At 38.2% G+C, this 21,109-nt stretch overlaps 2 long non-coding RNA genes across 2 annotated transcripts in view; one reads left to right on the top strand and one right to left on the bottom strand.

Moving 5' to 3' along the window:
• Positions 1–21,109, top strand: part of LOC112991999 (uncharacterized) — a 146,564-nt gene that overhangs the window by 62,775 nt on the left and 62,680 nt on the right. The gene's annotated exons all lie outside the window — the stretch shown is intronic.
• LOC135327547 (uncharacterized) lies at positions 10,837–18,422 on the bottom strand. The gene is made up of 3 exons (XR_010387855.1): positions 18,240–18,422; positions 17,415–17,573; positions 10,837–16,780 (listed from the first exon to the last, which is right to left on the bottom strand). It is a non-coding gene; the product is annotated as an uncharacterized LOC135327547 (long non-coding RNA).

The raw sequence follows: 21,109 nt of genomic DNA, 5'->3' as shown, positions 1-21,109 counted from the left end.
GGCAAGGTGCCTGTGTTCACAGAGATCCAGCCATGTTATCAAGAGTTAAGGCCTTTCTTCAAGGTTATTCATTTACATGCATGGAGCATTGCAACTGAGGCATCAATCATCTTGCAAACAAGCAGCTGCAGAACACAAACGTCAGGAACAGCCTTCTGTGTAAACAATGTTGGTCCCTTTTGGGGGCAATCATTTCTGTCTTGTTTAAATCTCCAGCACATTTCATGAAATGTGAGGTCTAGAAAGCACTGATGTGGCTGACCAGTATTGACCCATTTGGAGTGTCAAATATTGCAAAGGAAGTGAAGGATTCAGAAAAAGCTGATCCAGCAGTTAAGCGCAGGAGGACAGCTACTTTTGTATGTGTCACTAGAAACAATCATCTGGAAGGGAAAAGGCAAGACCAAGAGAACAACTAGTGCAATTCAATTAAACCCTTGTTCCTGGTACAGTTTATCCACACTCCTTGTATAAATTCCCATGTATGTTTTCCCTACTGCTTAGACAACATGTTTGCAACATACCCAAAGCACTTCAAGTGAATAGAGGAGCTCCTATTAATTCTGTTGGATTCTAATGGGACTTGACGCCTTGCAAAAAAAAAAAAAAAAAAAAAAAAAAAAGATATACATGGTTAAATTAAGGATAATAGGAATTACACTGTCTTTACTCTTAACAGATGTTCTATAAGCATCAGTAGCCATCTCGCCTGAGTAAGGACTGTGGGATTTGACCCCCATTTTAATGACAGATGCTTGCACTTGTCAGGAATGCTCCTATCGAGCAACCTGCTAAGCTATCATCTCATGCTTTTCTGGCATTCGTAGACAAAGTGCGAAGTCAGTTTTGTGGTTTTATGGCTGAATATAATTTCTCTGTTTTGCATTCTTTTGTGTTGGGCTCTTTATTTTCCAGTCAGAAATTTCAATAGGCCCAGACCCGACAGAGAATACAGGTGAGACTCCCACTGTCTTCAGTGCAAAAAACTCAAGAAAAGCAAATGTATTTCCAGTTGTAAAAAGAATCATGCAGGGAAACTCCCTTTATTTTCCATTTCTGTTCATAGATGAGCATGTAAAATAATCTCTAATTGACTGCTACACACAGAAAAGCAGAAAAAGGATTCTGCCAGAGGATAATATTATACATAAATTTCTACTAAGTATTTGCATAAGGGCTTTAACATAATAGTCTCTAATATGGCTAGGAAAAGTCATAAATTTTTCATTTTCATTCTACTGGCTGAATTGTTTTCTCTTATTGCTCTGAAATTAAAAAAAATATGTCTTCTTATTCATCACACAGTGATGGTGAACCTGGTAAAGTTTGAATTTTACTGTTTGGTTTTTTGAAAAATTGTCTGTAGTTTTTGACATTTCCTAGAAGTTGTACCTTCACCTCTTTCAGAGACTGGGATGAAAAATATGGTAACAAGGCTGCCTTAGGGAATTCTTGTGCCTGTTGAATTCAGTCAAAACAAAATAGCAATGATTTCTTACCTTACTTCAGAGTTTTCCAGTTCTCTCTAAAACCAAGATGGGCTGAGGCAGGTAAAAATATTTGTGGGTGAGGGGAACAGGCAAGGGCTAACTGAACTTCTTTAAACTTCAGTCCGATGGTGTTTTGATGTTAACGTTAAGAGTTAGGTCAGCTGTTGTATTATTCAAATGAGTTTGTCAGTCCTTAATATACCTCTTGAGGCAGATGATTTAATGCAATATGTTGCCTGTCTAAAATTATTTCAGGATAACAGAGATTTTACTGTGAAAGCGGACAAAACGATATGTGCTCAGGCACAAGGTGCACAAGGGTGATTTTCTTTTAAAAACAATTTCATTTGAAAGTAGGACACTACTTTTTCAAAAGATGAATTAATTTATAATGGTAAAGATAATATCCCATGAGCCAAACTGATGTCAAACACTGCATTATAGATCCAAGAGTCACAACTCTGAGACAGAACAGATAATCCTGGGATATGAGAAAAGAGAGCTGGAACAGATGTATGGCACTCTATGGGAGAAAGATAGGCACTTGTGAGCCCAAGAAGTACATGTATTTAAACCCTTTCTTGCTTTTTTTTCTGCATTTTGTTTGCTACTCTTGCTAAATCAATGCAGTTTCAAAACAGCCCTTACCTCATGCTTGATTAAACAAAGACAGAAGGTATGATATCAGTTTATCTAAGACAGAGTTGTAACCACAGTGAACAGATGTGGGAGATTGGTTTCTGAAGATGTAAGCATCTCCAAAGTTGAAAAGCAAGTAGGAAAAAAGTAATTACTGAAGGGAAATTAGAACAGTGGTAGTATTTTCATGTTTTATAGTTGCAGTCAGTGGGACCTTTTAAACAATCTTCTTTTATACTGTAGACAATGTTCTGAATTTTTAATGACATACTGCTTTGCACAGTATGGTTGAAGGTTAAAATGTTCTTTGGTAGAGTGAAAAGTCCTGCAGTTTTTATGATAAATTCTAATGTTCTTTATTCATACCATCATATTAAACTTAGCAAATATAGGACCTGATCCAGCAAATATTTACTCATACAAGCAGCTTGACATATGTAACTCTCTATCTCCCCCATACATTTAGTGCTGCTGATACTCAGTCTCCTTTGAATAACTTTTTTTTAAAAGATGAGACTGGAAAATTTCTTCAAGCTAAATACATTTTGAGTGGGAAAAAATGCAAAAGGGAGAAGTTATGCTTTCCAAACACAAAAAAGAAAGGGCAGCATAGTTACTCTTCAGAAGGCATATTCAGAGTTGTATTAACAACATTTGAGACAACTTGCCACATGTTTAATACCTTGAGAAATCTGAGTAACAGTCTTCCTGCTTTTTCTGCCAGAGGGAGTGACATAACAGGAACTGTGCACATAGCTTTCCATTTTAAACCTTATTTCCATTCTCTTTGTTTATGGTTAAGGTCACACACTCTGGCAGTCACAAAAATAGTAAAACTACATTAATCTGTAAATCAGGATACTTGTGTCTCAGGATGAATTGTTTGTAGTTCTCTTTACCATTGCCAACCTCCCTCAGATTTGTAGGCAACACTTACTTCCTCTTCCCAGTCCTCTTCACCTTGCCCTCAAACCACACAATTTGACTGTAAACCCCAGCAAGCAAAGGACGGGTGGGGGGAATACCATCAAAACATCCCATCATCAATAGCAGTCATCTTAATGAAATAGCATGCTTTTGTCCTGAATGCATACAGCCAAGAATGCCTGTCTTTGGTCTCCAGAACAGTTGTGCTTGAAAAGAGGAAAAGCCTTTAACCAGTTTTGGGGGGAGAAAAGAGGGAAGAAAGGAGAGAATATCAGGAGAAAACTAACAAAGAAAGGAGTTGCTTGCAGATCTGAATAGATTTAGAGACAAAGAAGCCAACAAATGTGGATGACATGAAATCCAGTGTGTGTGAGAGAAAGAAAAAGAAAGAAAAAGCAGTGGCACCAAATAAAAAGAAAGATAGTGATAATGGACAAAAAACTATATAAGAATTTTGAGCAAAGTACAACAGGAGCGCGAGTCAAAATTCTATGGGGTCAATATATAAACTCTTCAATATTATGAGGAAGAAATATAAAAGTCTTGCTTTGTACAGTAATAATAAAAAGCCCTACAGTTTTTGGACTTACATTTGCACACCTCACTGGATTTAGCTAGCAAGCTCTATATCATAAAGAACATTGTAGGTCATTATTGAAAAGCAGGAGAAGGTTTAGAAGACAGCTGTTAGCATGGGGGTGTTGGAAGGATTGTTTTATGAAGAAAGTTGGAAATGTGTTTGTGCACAAGTGTGTACACATGCGTGTGCACATGCGTGTGCACCTGCAGGGTTGTTCTGAAAGTGTATCCATCCAAACTTCGGAATTCAAGATACAAACATTAGCATGGGTATTCATGATTGTGGTTACGGTGACTATTAAATAAAGCGGCTACTCTTGGCCAGACTTAATTTGTTCCCTTGCCCTCTCATGGCACTGTTTACCTACACCTAATCACCTAAGGACTATTGTCTAAACCCTTGACTTAGATCCTTAGAGAAAGACTATCGGTGTGAGGTGTGTGCTGAGTCTCAGGCATTGGACTCCCAAGCTCTAAGGTATCTGTTAGGTGCTACCACAAATATATAAAACAATAATATGAAGAGAAACCTGTGCTAATATCTGAAGCCAAACAACTACCCCTGAATCTTACCAATACAAAGACTTATCATCTGCCTTTCTTTCTGCTGTCTTGTACTCTTAAAGAGCTTGCAGAACAAAATCAAACCGCAGCATGACTTGAAATGTCCTCTGTGTAGATAATCTTACATTTCCTAAGTCGTCATAAAAGGTATTAAAGAAAGAGCATCAACATCTACATGTATTTGGGGGATACGAAAGGAAAGAAATTCCACATGGTTGCAGAGCAGATGATTGTATAACCAGGAGCAACTGACTCACGCTAAAAAAAAGAAAATTTAGGCTGTGTGTTAGGAAAGCTTTTTGTCAGTGATGATTTTGGAGCTATAAAATAATCCCCAGTGAGAGTGAATGCTGGGCTTGGATATCTGATTTTCTGAAACAAGGAAAGGGTATGCTCAGCACTCTTCCTCTGTCCTCTTTGCTCTGACTGAAGCTTTGAAAGTCTCTACCCTCTGGCTGTGGGAGGAGGCCTGGAAAGTTCAGAGCAGGGCGACAGGCAGGGATGGATGGGGTGGGAAAAAGAGGTACTGTCCCGGAGCCACAGTACCACGGGGTTGTAATTTGTGTTGCTCAAAAATTTTCCTCTGGAAAAAGCTTTCTGCTGAAAAAAATGAGTTTTCATCAAGCTGACAATAATTCCTGATATGATACACTCTCAATCTGCCTGCTGATACCAAAATGTTCTCACTGTTGATACTATTGCCTGACTTGTCCCAAAGTACTTAACATGATTTAAAGCTATTTAGATATCATGGTTGCTGGCTTCTCCATATTTCTTTTGCTCAAACCTACCTTCACCAAGAGGGAAAGGTTCCCATTGTGATTCAGGGACCTGTTTGCCTGATGTCAGTACCATGCACATCAGTGGAATTTAAGCTAGAGGATACAAATATAAATACTAGGGCTTTTATAGAGGGGTGTCATGTCACATAAATCTGTCAAAACACTCTGAAGGAGTCAGTGAGGTCATATTTAAAGATTCTCTGGTTATCAGTGAAGTATATTGTGTTTTCAAAAGTCACTCTCTCAAAAGACTCCTATGGAAATTAAGCTCCCACTGGATAGAAGGGAAGGCCTTTTTGTGAATTAATAACTGACTAATAGGAAACAAAAGGAAATGCTTGGAGTGGGCAGAAGTTTTCAGTAGTCTCTCAGGCCTGTGTTTTGAGACCACTCAGGTTCTGGAATTACATGTGGGAAAGGAGGTAAATAGTGGGAAAAGACCCTTTCAGAAGGACCTTGCAATAGCAAGGAGGCTGGAGGAAAACTTCAGCAGAAATATTGTTCTTTGTTTGCTGTTTCTTTTATTCTTTCTCAAATATCTGCTACTGACTACTGTCACAGCTCTTGAGCTAAGTGGCCTTTTGACCCGCCAGTCATGTTCTTCTGAGTAAGACAATTTGGAAACCTGTGGTCTTTGTTCTTTGTACTGTATGATCAGTGGTTTTGATTTATTGTGGTCTTAAAGTACAAAGCCTTTCACTTAGAAGTTCTTCATGAAAAATTCCCTGTTCTGCCTTTCTGTCCTTAACCTTGTTCCTATTACCACTCTCTTATACTCTTCATTTCTGGGGCAGTATTTTCCTTCTTTCAGCTGATTTTATCCCTTCCAAAATCCAGAATAAATATTTAAATGGAAAAGACAAAAGAAAAGCAATCTTCTAGGACAGGGGAAAGGAAATTTTTACTTGCTGAGAGTTGAATAGTTCCTTTCAAACACATTTAACAAGCCTCCCACTAACACAGACCTTAGTGTTACCCAGTAATAATGGAAATATGTGTGTGTGTGTGTATACACACACATATATATACATATACATATATACATATAATATGATGGTGGGCTATGTATAATGATATCATGGTTCATATCTGCTATACCTGGTGGCATGTGAGCCATCTCTGCTCCAGGATATAAGACAGTGAATATTAGATAGGAATTCTTTCTAAGTTTCCTTTTTCTTGTGTTTCACCGGGACATGGACATTTCACAAACCTCAGGTCACTCAGGAGTTAGCCAAATTAAACTCTGAGCAAAAGTATTCATTACTGCCAGCAGTGGTGAATCGTTTATAGGGATGTTTGTGCACTACTGACGTTGATTCACCCATGGTGACAAATTAAGTTGAAAAAGCAGAAGCTGTTACCACTTCCCTTTGTCTATAACAGCCCTTCTTCAGAGGGACCTGTTGAGGTAGATACAGTAGAGAGAGGTGAAGAGAATAGGCAGCAAGAGAACTGCTGCACGTAACAGTCCTGTCCATTGCCAGAAAGTGGCTCTGATTTCAGTTTACCCTAACTTTCACCTATAAACCATTGTAAGATGTGAGGGCGGGGGGACAGCCGCTGAAGTTGTCCTTGCTGTTGGAGCAACAGCCTCCAGCAAAGAGTGGCTGCAGCCAAGAGCGGTAACCACTTCAGCCATCCTTGTTTAATCTGCTTTTGCATGTGAGCTGACATCCTGAACTCACTGAAATCATTCCACAGATAAAGCATTTCTGAGCCCTCCAAAGAACTGTAGTCTCCACATTGTTATCACATTTTCTGTTTCTTGCTGTCTTTAGGAAAGGGAAAAATGAAATAAAACTATCTCTGCCTACAGAGTGGAAGCCCACTGACTTTCAATCATTTTAATAGTCAGTTACAGTCAAGAATATTTGTTTTGTTCCTCCTCCATATCCTCACACATAGATCTGGCCTGTCACAAATCATTCATTGTGGGCTTACAGAAATTGCACATGCGACTCCCAGCTTAGCCATTAGTGTCACATAATAAGCCATTTATGGCCTTTTATTAATTGAATATTCAGATAATGGAGTAAAAGTGAGCCCTGTTAGTATGTCTTTAGGTCTGTTTCAGGGCTTGTGAGATGGATCACATGTAGAAAGGCTTGTGACTTGAATATGAGCCAGTTGTCACATGAATAACGATATCAGACTTCAGCCTTTGTGAACAAAACCATATCAGTGGATTCTGCTTTGATTTTGTTGTAATCAGTTTTAAAACAACCTCCTGTAACTGTTTAGTATCTGATGGCAGAAGCGAAAGATATTGATGAGCAAACCACTCAGTGCCAGATTCTGACAGACTACGCTGTATCTCACTCCAGTGGAGTCAGTTAAGGAACAGGATGCTATTTAAACGGAATAAGAGTTTGAGAATCTGGTCCTAAGTACTTAAAATTTGTATTTACAGTTGCCAGTCCCTAGAAAATCTAAAGCAAAAAAGATGTGCGTAAAAGCCAAGCTTATGCAGAAATAAGTTGTGTTCTGGCAGATGTAAAGGGAAAAAAGTCCCTCTTCAAAATCCAAATCTTTTTTTTTTCAGAGCAAATTACAAATGCTTCATTAAAGCTACTCTGGAAAACCCTCTCTGAAATAAACTAGTTAATAAATTTAATCAGCACATACTGATTGTTGTTTTGATAAGTGCTGCTAGCCTTCTTTTGCGCTTCATTTTGGATAATTTAGTGTCTTTTTTAATAATATGAAGGACCAGTCAAATCCCCCTACTTCAAGAAATACCTCTATGCCTTAGAGTTCTGCTTCCTTTGGTATGGTCATCTGCTTCAATAATTACTGGTGAGGCTCGCAGCATAAAAAATAACACAACAGACTACATTCTGATGAGTAAAAAGGGTCATTCCTATTTTCTGTTCATCTTGATAATCTTCATTGCTGTGTAAATAGCAACAGACATTATCATGATTCATGCAGAAGAAGTTATCAGCTGAACACTGACTCCAGAGAAGTTCTTCCTAAATACAAGTGATATAATTGGAGGTAATGAACAGCAGAAATATGAAGACATTTAGTTTCTGGTTCTATAGTGAACACTCCCTCTACAATATTGCAGATGCACATGTGCATCGATATGAATACCTGATGTAATCGGACAAGTCTAGCAGTGTAAAAATAAGCCTTTATTCATTATCTTATTTCCTCTTGGCACTGCTGGCCTCAGTCCAGCTAAGGTTAAAGATGTGTGTAATTTTGAGCACATCTGTAGTTCCACTGTAGTCCTTTGAGGGTAAATTACAACTTGTAGTTACTTTTTCCATACATACGGTAAACATCGCAGTAACGTGAAAACAAAATGATTCATACAAAAGATGTGTGTGTTTCTTGTTTTAGCTCACCATACTATTAAATATCAGTACAGAGGTCTCTTTCTCTCACCTTCCACCTCTGCAATTAATGCCTCTGTGATTTGAAATGAACATTGATGGGGGAGGCAGTATAAAGTAGTTAGCACACTCTAAATTGAAATGCCAGCTTTACTGCCTAGCAACGTCCCTGAACAGACAGGACTCCTGAGGCTCCTTGAAAAAGATGATATGCTCAATGCCTGTGGACCTGACAACATACTTAAACCATGAAGTAAGAGAATGCGACCACCTAACAGAATACCCAGCCTGTTAGTTGGATGTTGGGATGCATAATCTGGATGCTACTGAGAAAGGAGACTGAGACGTTGACCAACCGAACAGTAGTTTTAATTTTTAAATCATACTGGTTTCTTTATCTCCTAGATCTCTTTGAAAGCATCTGTTTACCCTGGCTTCTTTCATTTTTTTCTCATGATCAGTGATAGAGTGCTCATATAAATAATATTACTAGCAGTACTAGTATATGCAGATCTGATCATATCACAAACAAAAACATTTTCAGAGGCAGAATTTCATGCACCTAGCACCTAGCACTGGTTAAGAGAGTTACTCTCTATGTTGTGAATCATAGTGTGCACCTGCAGTTCAGATTCTCATGCCCAAACAGGGTCTGGTTGCAGCATTCTAGCTTCAAGCAATGTAGAAGTAATTTAGGAAGATCCCATCATTAAACATGGCTGTCAAATGGTAGTATTCTCAGCAGGTCACTCCCAGCAAGATCTGTGTTTTCTGCTGTCAAAATGACGCAATATAACAGAGCTGACCATATGCGATATCAGAATATTAGGTAAGTCAGACAGGGACTAAATAGTTTCAAATACAGCAGAAGGTCAAGCAAGGTTTTGATATTCATGACCCTTTCAGCTCCACTGGCTTCAGAACTGATATGTGGTAGGGCATTGTTATTCAGCCTGGGCAGCCCAAAATTAGTATGGAGCTGTATCTTGGCCAATGTAGCATGAGGTGAGGAGGCCAAAGCTGTAATACCACATTCCCTCCTGAGTAGCAAAGTGATAGCAAATGTTTGAAGAGTGTGAGCGGTAGGTCCAACAACTTTGTCAATAGGTTGTTGCAGGTCTTGACATGGACAGCTAGTGTCATCAGATGGACAAGATAAGTCAGAGATCTAGCAAGAGAAACTATGAGCTAGACCAGATATGAATTGTATTTCATTAATTGAGAAACTGAACTTTCGAACAACAGGAGAAATTATGATGATGGGAAGAGCTCAAAACTGGTTTTGAAGCATTCAGCTGCAAATGCCAATTATGACAGTATTACTGCTGAATCAGGTTTCAGGTTATTTTCAAGGTCAGAAAAGTCCTAAGACTGAATGCCCAAACAGATGTCATCAAGTTAGATTATTTACAAGCTCGAATTTCAGGCAGATCATTGACACACATGTTTAAAAGAGTTGGCACCAGTGGAGAACTTAGAGATAGTCTTCTGAGTTAAGGTTTGCAGACTGCCATTCATGAAGACGGAGCAGTTGTTGAAAAAATAAGCCCCAAATGTAAGTAAAATAATCAGGGACTATTTTAGGCAGTTTCACCAGAAAATCAGTGAGCCATGCCATGTTTGTAGGTGGAAGTCAAATGAAAGAGCACAGCATTGTTTACTACTTTTTTCATTAGTTTTCAGTGTGGACTGTCAATGGAAGAACTTGATCATACATATTGCAGTCACCATGAAAATCATCTAGCTCTGCAATTAGAAAGATGCATATGGTTGACAAGATCCACTGAAGGATGAGGTATTCTCATTCTCCTTTGTAGCAAACAATAAGCAGCAATACAGCATAGTAATTACCTGTGTGGCATATATTTTACCTGGTTCTTACAAACTGGTCAACCTGTATTTAGCAGTATGGGTTTGAGTGCAAGGACCAAGATATTTCAGGAATTGTCTTGCCTTGCAGAGGTAGGAGCTTTCAAATCCTTGTAGCTTTTTCTAATCTATGTTTCGAGATGCGCTCTTGAATATTAATGTATGCAATATTAATGTATGGACTAACAGCTAGGATCTTGGGCTGTGACTTAGAGGAGGCACGATTATTCTCAGCTTTGTAACTTGGCCTCTTTGTGACCACCCACTCATATAGAGGTTATTGCCCTCTGTAAGGCTTGTAGAGCAGTTCTGGGCTGGTTACCAGTGTCCCACAAGGAGGATCTCAACATGTTAGTTTTGTTAAAATAAATGTCAGAAATATGGACAGGGAGAGAGTTGAAAATAAACAAGATGCCAGGGACAGTATTCATTTCAAATGTTAACTTTTCTCCACAGGAAGAGAAGTAGTACTTGCCATTTATTTAAGTCATTTACTAACTGCATAATTAATGGGGCTAGGTTAACCTTGACTGTGAATCTCCTTTGGAAACTACATGCCAAAGTGTTTGAAGTTCCTCTGTTTCAGTCTGAGTGGCCCTGTAGAAGGAGTGCTACCGACCCATTTAATGAGATGATCAGTCCTTTCAATTTATTCTAATTTATTTATAAAGAATACAGTACAGACTAAATTGATCTGGGATTGTATCAAGCAAGAGGATATCATTTGCAGGTGAAAGTATTTTTATCTTCTAAACTCTTGTCTTGAGCACACGTGTACCATTGTATTCCTTAGGAGTACATTCTCGTCAGAGTGGGGTGAAGAGACACTCCTGAGTAGTTGCTTGAAAGAGGTTAATAAAGAGACAAGGGGAAAAATGTGTTTATCAGGGAATTAGACTTGAGACTATTTCACACACAGAGTCACATGTGAACATATATATGTATCAGTGATTTTCAGTCCATGATCAGGATACTTCTGAGGGGTCCAGGAAAGGCAACTGAGAAGAACAAGGCTATTGTCAGTCAGTTAAATTCACTCTTCAGGGATCTGTGCTTTCACTGGAAAACATTTATGAGTCCACAAATGGAAAAAAAGTTGCCAACTACCGATTTATCTAATATTCAATGTCCTGCTAGTTCAGTCAGTCAAACACATTCTCTGTTTAGAGCAGAATGGCTGCCTAAGGACTATAGAATGTGGATGGGATGCCATAATACTAATCAACTGATTGTTGTCTGAACTTTTTAGAAAACAAATCTAACCTGATTAGCCTGGACAAGGTCACTCATGACATCCTCAAATTTCCTACCAGGTATAGCCTAAAATAATTTCATATGAGCATTTATAAGGAAGATAGGCAAACAACTGGTTGTGGTTCTGCACAATGTTGTCCACTTTAGGGAGAAGAGATTTTAAAACTTTTCTTCTAGCTGGTGGTAATCTTTCGCTAGATTGTCTAGGTAACTGCTTACCAGCTCAAAGCTGAGCATTTTCTTGAAGAGTTGGTGTATTTCTCCAGGCTGAGCAACAGAGCTAAGGGCTTTGGCTCTGCTCTTTTCCTTCAAAGCCTTGCTTATCTCCTTGGGTGGAGGAGAGACTAGCCACACCTGTAGCTCTGCTGTGGGAGCCTACAGTTGTTACAAAGCCACTCATTTCCCCTGTGCTGGGTGGTGAATCATTTTTGTAAAGTGCTGGATAGAATTTCAAAAACTGGTCACTGATCGCTTTTTGATTAGTAATTACTTGCCTTTGATCTGATTCAAACGACACTGGTTTCAAATCTATTGGGTTCTCACCTTTGCTCTGTATGGAAGAAGTTTGTCTTGCTGAAAACCCCACACGATGGAGCTTGAAAAAAGGCAACTTGAGTTTGGACTGAGAGGAGCCTGTTTACTTCATGTTTGTGTTTAATTACTTTGTAAAGATTTTACCAGGAGTGTCTGTCTGAGAAGTCTGTTATCAAGAATTTCACTAAATCTATGACCTGATCCTGTTGGTCCTCTGCCTCCTTACTAAGGACAGAACAATACCTAATCCTTGTAAACTGTTTTCCATGTCCCATAAAGTGACATTTGTTTTAAGGAAAATAACCCCAAACTACCCAAATGCTTTTAATTCAAAGAGAAAGAGTGCTAGTCTCCGTCTTTCTACATGCTGAGTTTTTCTGAAAAGGAGAAAACTGCAGTATCTTTGGTGCACAATCAGAAACTGTAATTGGCTTAATTTCATTATTAGGCATTGAGTCCATTTCATTTTCAGGAATGATGCAGAGGAAGCTATCTGTGAATAGACAGAAATGAGAGAGGGGAAGAAAAACAGGTGCTTTTAAGAGAACACTAACAATTTCAGATAAAACATTTAATGGCTTGTAATTCATTAGTCTTGACCAAGATCTTAACATATCAAATCCCCTTACGAGAGCGGTGAGTGAACTGAAAGACTCCTCCATGAGATCAAAACTAGCATTGCATTATTCAGATATGAATTCCCTTATGAGTATTCATTTTACACAAATAGGCTGGATGTTTCCAGATTTACAGTAAAGCCCAATACTAGCAAAATGGTTGAGACATAGTGAAATCACATGAGAGAGGCTAAAGGAAGGGTTGGAAGTAGTGTGTGGCTGAGTTAAAAATGTCAACTAGAGAATTCATCCACAGTTTTCTGCTAAATATTGCCAGTCCACAGGGATGAAAATGAGCCAGGATTAGTAGAATAGTCAAGCTCTCAAAGACAGCTCTGCTGCCAGAAGCTGTAACTCTAAAAGGAAGAAGGAAGAATTCAAGCAAAGCAAGTATATTCCTGTCGTGGATCCTCTGACCCACTAACAGCAGCTGCTGAAACCTGCCCTTGTTTTCTCTGTCTGGAGAAAGGGCAAAGATCAAAGTTCAATCAGAGTCACTTCCTTCTCCCTACCCATTTGCTCTTCAACCTGCTCCCTCTGCTGGTAAAATCAAGGAGACCTTAAGAAAGGAAAACAAAGAGTTAAAAAGGAAGATGAAATGGCTTTACCCATCACAGTTTAAGAATAAACTGAAAACTGAAATTTAACAAAATAGTCACCCATCTTTTAAGACACTTCATGTCATCTTGTCTTCATTATCTTTAGTGGGGAGAGGGTCTTCTGTTGTGGTAATATTGGACTTGTTTCAAACCTTCTTTTCATAAAACAAAACATTCTCTTCTCCTTTACCAGCTTAAAAGTTGCAGGAAAGAAAATAGTATAATTCAGTTCCTGACTTCAGTAATGGCTTTTCATGTGTTGAATTTGATCCCTTTTTCCATCAAGTCCTTAAGCACATTAGGGAAAATCACCAGCACTTGTCGTTTCTATGTTGTATCTGAATCTTCCAGGTTTTTTAAAGGATGAAATTCTCTTACTGTTTTTCAAAATCTCATAACCAAATCCAGGGGTTTTGTGCAAAGGAGCAGTGGCTATCCTCCAATATCTAAAGGTGAATATTCACAGTACGGCTGTCACAAAACCAGTCAGTCCCCCTTGTGCTTTTTCCTCTAACCCACCCTCAGTTGCATGCCCTATTCCCTCCTTTGCACTCGCTCTGACATTCCTCTATCTGCAGTGTGAACCAGTTCAGCTTCCTGAACCAGCAGAATTTGTGTTTGACTTTTGCTGGTTTCATTTTACTTCATTTTATTTAGATTGATCAGCTGATCACAATACCAGAAGACTGCCAGAGATAGCTCAAGAGATGGAGCAGTGGCATGCAACAAATCAGTAGATGTGCTCAAGCAGGATTGTGCAACTTCCATGCTAAATTCTGGCTGAAAGAGTCAGTAAACACTCCTGGTAGATATAAATCATTCAAGCCTATAAGTATAAGTAATTGCTTCTTGAATAGGCTTGGGATGAAACCTAACAGTCTTGGATAATTTTGATCGAAGCTAGTTGCTGGTAGCATTAGTTGATGAGCAGTCTGATTGAAAGAAGCATAAAGATCTTTTGCCCTCCTTCACTAGCTCCTCTTACTTCTATCTGTCAGATTACATGTTATGTTAAAGATTCATCATTGTTCTTATTGCACGCTCCCTTATCACCAGCTAACACCACTGTACTCCTTTTTTTGCATCCACTGTGGAAGATCACAATTCTTAAGTCGTTTCTCCCTGATCTTCCCTCAGTCTCTTGTTTTGTCTTAATAGTCCTCTTTCTGGTGCTGTATTTGAGGTCTGTGATGGTGCTTTTCACAGGGAGGTTCTATTTTCAGCTTCCCTCGTTCTCAATGACCAACCATGCATGCTCACTTCATGTAACACTTTTTATCTCAGCAATATCTTCAGATATTTTCTCAAAATAATTTTTGTCATGAAGTAACAAGAGAGGATCAGATGGCCCTTGTTCAGCTATCTTGATTACAGAGGGAGTGAATGACAGCCTCATTTTTTGTGGCAAATGTGGCAAGGAAGGAACTCGCTTAATACTCTTAATTCAAAAGAGCTGCAGAAAAGTATTTGATGGGTGAAAGATGAAGAATATATGATTCAACTGTTGATGAGTATGGATTTTAGGAGGCAGAAAAGGGAGCTCTGGAGTTCTGCAATTACCATTTTTTACATGATCCTAAGCATCACATTAATTTTTCACAAACTAACTAGGTGAGCATGGAGAATACTGGAGAGTTTAACATACAGCATCCAATAGAACATGAGGAGACTACCCTTAAAATTCACTTTCTGCACACATTGTATCACCTAAATGTTCTTAGACAGCAAACATAAAAGGACACAAGAACAATCAAAGTTAATTCGCTTTTACATTTGGACAAAATGACTCATGGAAAATATTTTCTATGTGGAATAGAAAGCTGTCTGGAAAAATGATTTTGTGCTGTAAGGAGCCCTGCACAGGATGTACCTTATTACAGATAAAACTGTCATCCTACATGTTACCACCTGTGTTAGACATATCCGTGATTTAGTGATAATTTCCGTCAATCATTTTAAACAAGCCTAGAAATTTACATTTATTTTCTATCTCTTTTGTTTTTAAATAAATGGCTACATCCTTAAATGGAACCAGAACAGCTACTGAATTGTAGAGAATAATAGGGCAGACTGTTACTCCATTGCCTAATTTGGTATATTTTCAGCACTTTTTTTTTTAGTTTACCCAATTGTCGACATATTTTCATTCATCAGCAACAGCAGTTGTTGACTTTATTGAGTTTCTTTACTCTCAGTCTTCTCCTGCTTTTATACTTCCTGTGCGAACTTCTATAGTCTGTATGTAACCGCTGTCCTCATGAACTGAATAAAAGAGGGATTTTTTTATTTGTTTTTACCTGACCAATTACCCCACCTTCTCTCTGTGTTTATTATTTCCAGCTTCTTGTTGATTCAGCCAAGCTATTTATTCTATACACAGTACAGCAACTCCTAATTAGCATATCATATGTTTTCTAATACTGAATTCATGGTGATCATCAAGAGAAAAGGATGAACCTAACAAAATTATGACCATCTGAGAAGTGATTAAACAGGAAACTCCCCTGCACTGTGATTGAAAGGAAATGAGTGGGTGTCAGCCTAGTGACTTGTTCCATATGAATCAAGCTATAATGGGTCTGTTTTTCATGTGTCTTAAAGGAGGGCCTAGATTCATCCCTTAAATCTCTTGTCTGATGGCAATTTAGAGCTAAGTAAGCTCACATCCCTGCACTGCCAGCCATCAAGTAAAAGTAGACATACATACAGAGCAAATGGGTGAAAAAAAAGCAGAGAATTGTTCATAGTCCTTAATTCTTCTGCTGAGAAATTACAGTCTCTACTTATCAGCTGCCCTTTCCTTCCTCTAATTGTCTGATGTAATAGCCTCTTGTCCTAAATTTCTTTTGTATTTATCAGTTTCAAACCTACAGTCTATAGCTGACCTATTTCTCCTTTTTAATCTCAGGTAGAGAGTATTTTCCTTCAGTAAATTTTCTTTTTCTGTTTGTTCCTAAATAATAGCCAAGTTTTCCTACAGTCTGAGCTATAACCTTTTAGTAAATTGTTTTGTTTTATAATACAATATCAGATTGGTTAACTCAATTGCTTTGTGAATTACCTTAACATTCAGTATTTAGGAATTCCCATGACAAACTGTCTCCATCATTTAAAACAAAATGTCCCCTTCTAAAGATCATAGCAATCTAAGGAAGTCCCCTGAGGACATTCATTTAGGGTAGATTCACTCTTCTGGAAACCTTTACTCTTTCAAATTGAAATGAGTCTTGAAGGATTGTCACCACCGTGGATGAAAACAATATGTAAACATAAAAATATATGTGTGAGGAGAGAATCCATGAACAATCAAAAGATTGCTTGAGAACAAATACATTATTAATGAGTTGTTAGCTGTTCAGGTCAGTCTGTCTTGACCTATGTATCATATATAATGACTTACCGACTCTTCCCTTCCTGATATCGCCACTGGACTCAATCTTAATGCTCCATTTGTTCACCTTTCCACAACCTTCTTTATACATAGCACTTGTCATTATGAATTACACGAAGGAAAGATAGTAATCCCAATGTAACAGAAACAAAATTGTGCTGTGACTACAATGTTATCAATATCAGCTTGATCTGTAAATGTAGATTTGCACAAAGAAAAGATTTGTCAGCAAAACAATTGTTCATATTTCCTTGATCAACAATGAATACAGGAGACTAACTGTGGTTTGTGTAGTCCAGTCAAATGAGAAAAACACATATTTGGATTTATTTAGCATTCCATATGTTTAAATGCTACAGATTTAATATGAGGTACTGCTTGCTATTGTTTCTAAGCGTCATTTAACTAGATTTGATTTTTTTAAAGGAACATTTTTTTCTATTGTCTATAAAAAGCATACACATAGTGAAATCACTCTCCTTCTGAAGGACAGATGGAGAGAACCTAAATAATGGGATAAATGCCAGCGGTTCCAGCATCTGCAGTTAGTGGAGGGCCTGGACTAAGCAGTGCGTTTACACTACATTTTAAATGGGATTGCGATTGGGGTATATGTTGGCAAGAGTTGATTCCCAGGAAAAAAAGACTCCTACAGTTTTGGGAGAAAAAAGTTGCCGTGGCTCTCTTTGGTTTTACACTTGGAGAAATATCCAAAACATGCCAGTCAAATTCTGTTGTCATATGGCAGGGAAATGTGTGCTCTTATGAAAATGGCTTACATCCAGGTAAGCCCCAGAAGACAGTGATTTATAGTCTGAATTTTACCTGAATGTGAGCTGGATATTCTAGTAAAAGCAATCGAGTCATGTCTTTGAAGGCAGGATTTCCCAGGCTATACAGAGCAGAACTGGTTCTGCTGGTTCCTGCGGCTGGTGCTCTCAGCTCCTATGCCTCCACCACACCCTTTCCAGGCTCGGTGCACCTCTGAAACACAAACACAGCAGGTGAGATTTTATCTGCTGAAATATTTTCAAAAACATGGAGTTTTGGTCTTCCAATTCATTGGTCTGTATTACTGGGAAGATCTGTATTATTTAGATAACTACTGTATCTGCAAAAATGTTCACATTCTGAAAAGGGCCTCATTTTTTTAAACTCAGTGATTATTTCTCTGAAAATGCAGATACATTTTAAAAGTATAGTACAGTATTCATTCTATAATTTAAAAACTCAGTCTTGACTCACAAAGCAGAAGCAGTGCACTGCTGAAGGATTTGGCCACAGCCTGCCAAATTTTGTTACATGAAATACAAGTTCACTCAAAACACATTTTCATACAGGCTGCTTTCCTGATCAGTCTTGTTGATTCATTGTATGGACTGTCAATGCTTATCAACTGCATAAGTATCCCAAGTAAAATTCAACATGATAGATCATAAACTGATTTTAAAAATATTTACTGTAAAAGGCAAATCATCATCAAGCAGTTACTGATAAAACCTGTAGGTTTCACAAACTGTGGGGGAGTGTTGAATTACAATGAAGAAGACAGAACATCAAGACAGTGACATGAATTATTCAGCAAGCCAGCTGCAAACAAACAAAATATATTTCAGCACAGACATCTTAAAGAATATAAGTCATACTTACAGAAGGTGGGACAATAGTATGGAAGTTGATGACTCTGAAAGAATGAAGTGTTGTGAGGAATAATCAAGTCAACAAATCTCCATAGTATGATGTAGTCGTTATTATAATCCTTGGGAACAGCAAGTAAGACAGGAGGTTATGTTACCACTGGAGTTAGCAGTGAGGTAACAATGACTGGTATACTGTTGCCTACCAAAATGCTGTCTATCCAAAATACTCCCTTAAGAAAGATGTTAAATTGTTGCTTTGGGACAGACACAGAATGATTAAAGACAGAGAAGTACAATTTATAGTGAGACAGTCAGAGCTCACTGATGCAGAGGTAGAGGGGTGATTTGATTGCTATGAAGATTGTCAACATACACTAGAAGAAGGCTCTTCCTCCTAATAAGCAGAATCTAAGAAGATCTAATGCTGAAAGTCACAGCTGGAAATAAAATTAAAATATCTTGGGACAAGAAAAATCTCCACTGGAATGTCTAAGCAAGAATTGTAAGGGATGTATCACTGGAAAATTTCAAAGCAAGATTGCTGTTGGATTTGAAGTAGGGATTAATTATAAGATGTATGGCCTTCTGTGGTAGAGGGAACCATTAGTACAATATTGTGTAGTACAGTATTCCCTTCTGGGCTTAAAATCCATGAAGCTATGTCATTTGTGGATAGATCTACTCACAGTGTCATAAACATTTTGAATAGCCTGATAAATACATCACCAAGTATTCTTTGAAATAAAAATGGAAAGAGGTCTGTAACAGTTTTTCAGTATTTACCATTAATTCTCCATGAGCTTAAGTATTTTGAAAAGTGTTTTGAAAACAAATTTTAAAATTATGACAATACATCTTAAATTATTCCTTAATCTTTGTGAATATTATTGAAATTAAGATAATTTATACAAGAAAAGACTCTTAGATATATGTCTTCTAGTGAAATACTACCCCATAAATGCACTTACATAGTGCACCAGTGACATTAACCAATGTTTACCTGAAACTTAAATGATTAAACAATAACCCAGGCAGCAAGGTTGTGGTCACAGTGTCAGAACCCAAACAGAACATAAATTCAGCCAGTTAAGCTTGTCATAGAGACCACAGAGATGATGGAAAAGACTACAGAGTAAAAGAAATCTATGGATAGAGCTGATTAATATTTTTGACATAGTGTTTTGATGAAAAATGAGGCTTTGCTGAAATTAGTTTTTTGTGAAATCTTTTATATTTGTTATGAATTGGCATGTAGGCGGGCAGCTCTTGCAAAGCTGAAGATTTGGCAACCTTGGCAACCTTGATCAGAGTGTATTATACCTAGGAAAGAAGCCAAAAATTTGTTAAAAGATGGCTCTTTTCAACTGAATACAAATTCTGACCCTACCTACAGAATAAATGTTCTCATGTCAGTATACCGACATGATAGAGTATACTCTCTCTCCTTTCATTTTTATGTTCTAAAAAAGGGGAACAGAGAAATCATCCAGATAACTCTTGAGTCTTTTAGTTTGAATGCAACACTTTACGAAGTCTTGGAAAATATTTGATAGAAAGAGTAATTAAAGCCCTGAAGGCATAAGCAAAATGGGACAATCCCAGTTTTATCGAAAGTAGATAGTGTCAGCCTAAAATCTTTTTGGATAAGATAATTGGTCTTTTAGAGAGGGACAATGCAATAGAACAGCACTTGTTACAGCGTGATGGCAAATCATTACTGAAGTGGAAGTGATGAGGATTACCACAAGAACTGATTAGGTCGATAAGGTGCTGACTAGCGTGTGACTGCAATGTATTAAAAGAGAAGTTCTCAGGATGAAGAAGGGGTTCTGTTGGCACTTCCTCCCTGAACAGTCTTGAGACTGAGACTACCCAGTTTAATCATTTTCAGCTTAAGGACAAGTGAAAGAAATGATTCCAAGTGCAGTAGCACAAAGTCATGCACTCATGCAATATTAATTCAGCCTGAACTTTGCAGTCAGTCCACCTAGACATTTTTCTTACAGTGAGCTCCCCAAAGAAGATAAAAAAGGCTTTAAAACTCAAAAAGCCAGGTCTTACTATCATGTAAACTAGAACAGTTCATCTTTTAAACAAAGACAACTCAAAGTGTCTGGGTGAGATGGAACAGAAATAAAAAGTGAGTTTATAACAACTCCCTTCCTGCACACAGTATCTTTTCTAGCTAGATCCTTGTGTCCAGTGATGATTTGAATCCACTGAGTGGCTTTCTGTGTTGCAGAAAAGTCTGTGTCGTCTCCTTTTGGACCATAAGACACTTCTTTTTCTCTCACTATAGAGGTCTAGCCTTGGCTCTGCTCCCTGCTCCTCTTAGAGCAGTCTCTCAGTCCCTCTGCTGCCCTGCAGGATTTTTGCCTCTTCCTCTGCCTGCACCACTCTGCTGTCCCGAAGTTTCTCCCCTCCAGGCAGGCAAAGTTGCTCCAAAGCAGGAGCAGCCTCCCCTTCTCCACAAGGGCAGACATGACTCAGACTCAGTCCCTTCTTTCTTAAAGGAACGTGATATACCAGCACAAACACTGCTAAAAAATACCATCCATCACAGGGGACCAAGTGGAATAAAAAGATCTTGGTGTATTGGTTATTGGAGGGTGATCGTGAACTACCATTATGAAGCAGCTGTAAAATGCAATTCTGAGATGCATTAGCTGAGGTATTTTTAGTAGAGATGAGGATGCAGGAGTAGCATTGGGCAAAGCACTGCTAAGACCTTATTTGGAATATTTCAGGTCTGTTCACCTGTGTTCAAGAAGAGGAGTTTAAAATGGAATAGCTGCAGAGGAAGGATGACCAAAAGGTAATTAAAGAGATTGAAGTAGGTACCAAGAAGGGATAAAAACTCAGGAGTAACATCATCACAAA

Source organism: Dromaius novaehollandiae, chromosome 2, assembly GCF_036370855.1.
Source record: "Dromaius novaehollandiae isolate bDroNov1 chromosome 2, bDroNov1.hap1, whole genome shotgun sequence".
NCBI lineage: Eukaryota > Metazoa > Chordata > Aves > Casuariiformes > Dromaiidae > Dromaius > Dromaius novaehollandiae.
Note: the sequence above shows the minus strand (reverse complement) of the source record. Positions and strands in the feature narration are given on the sequence as shown.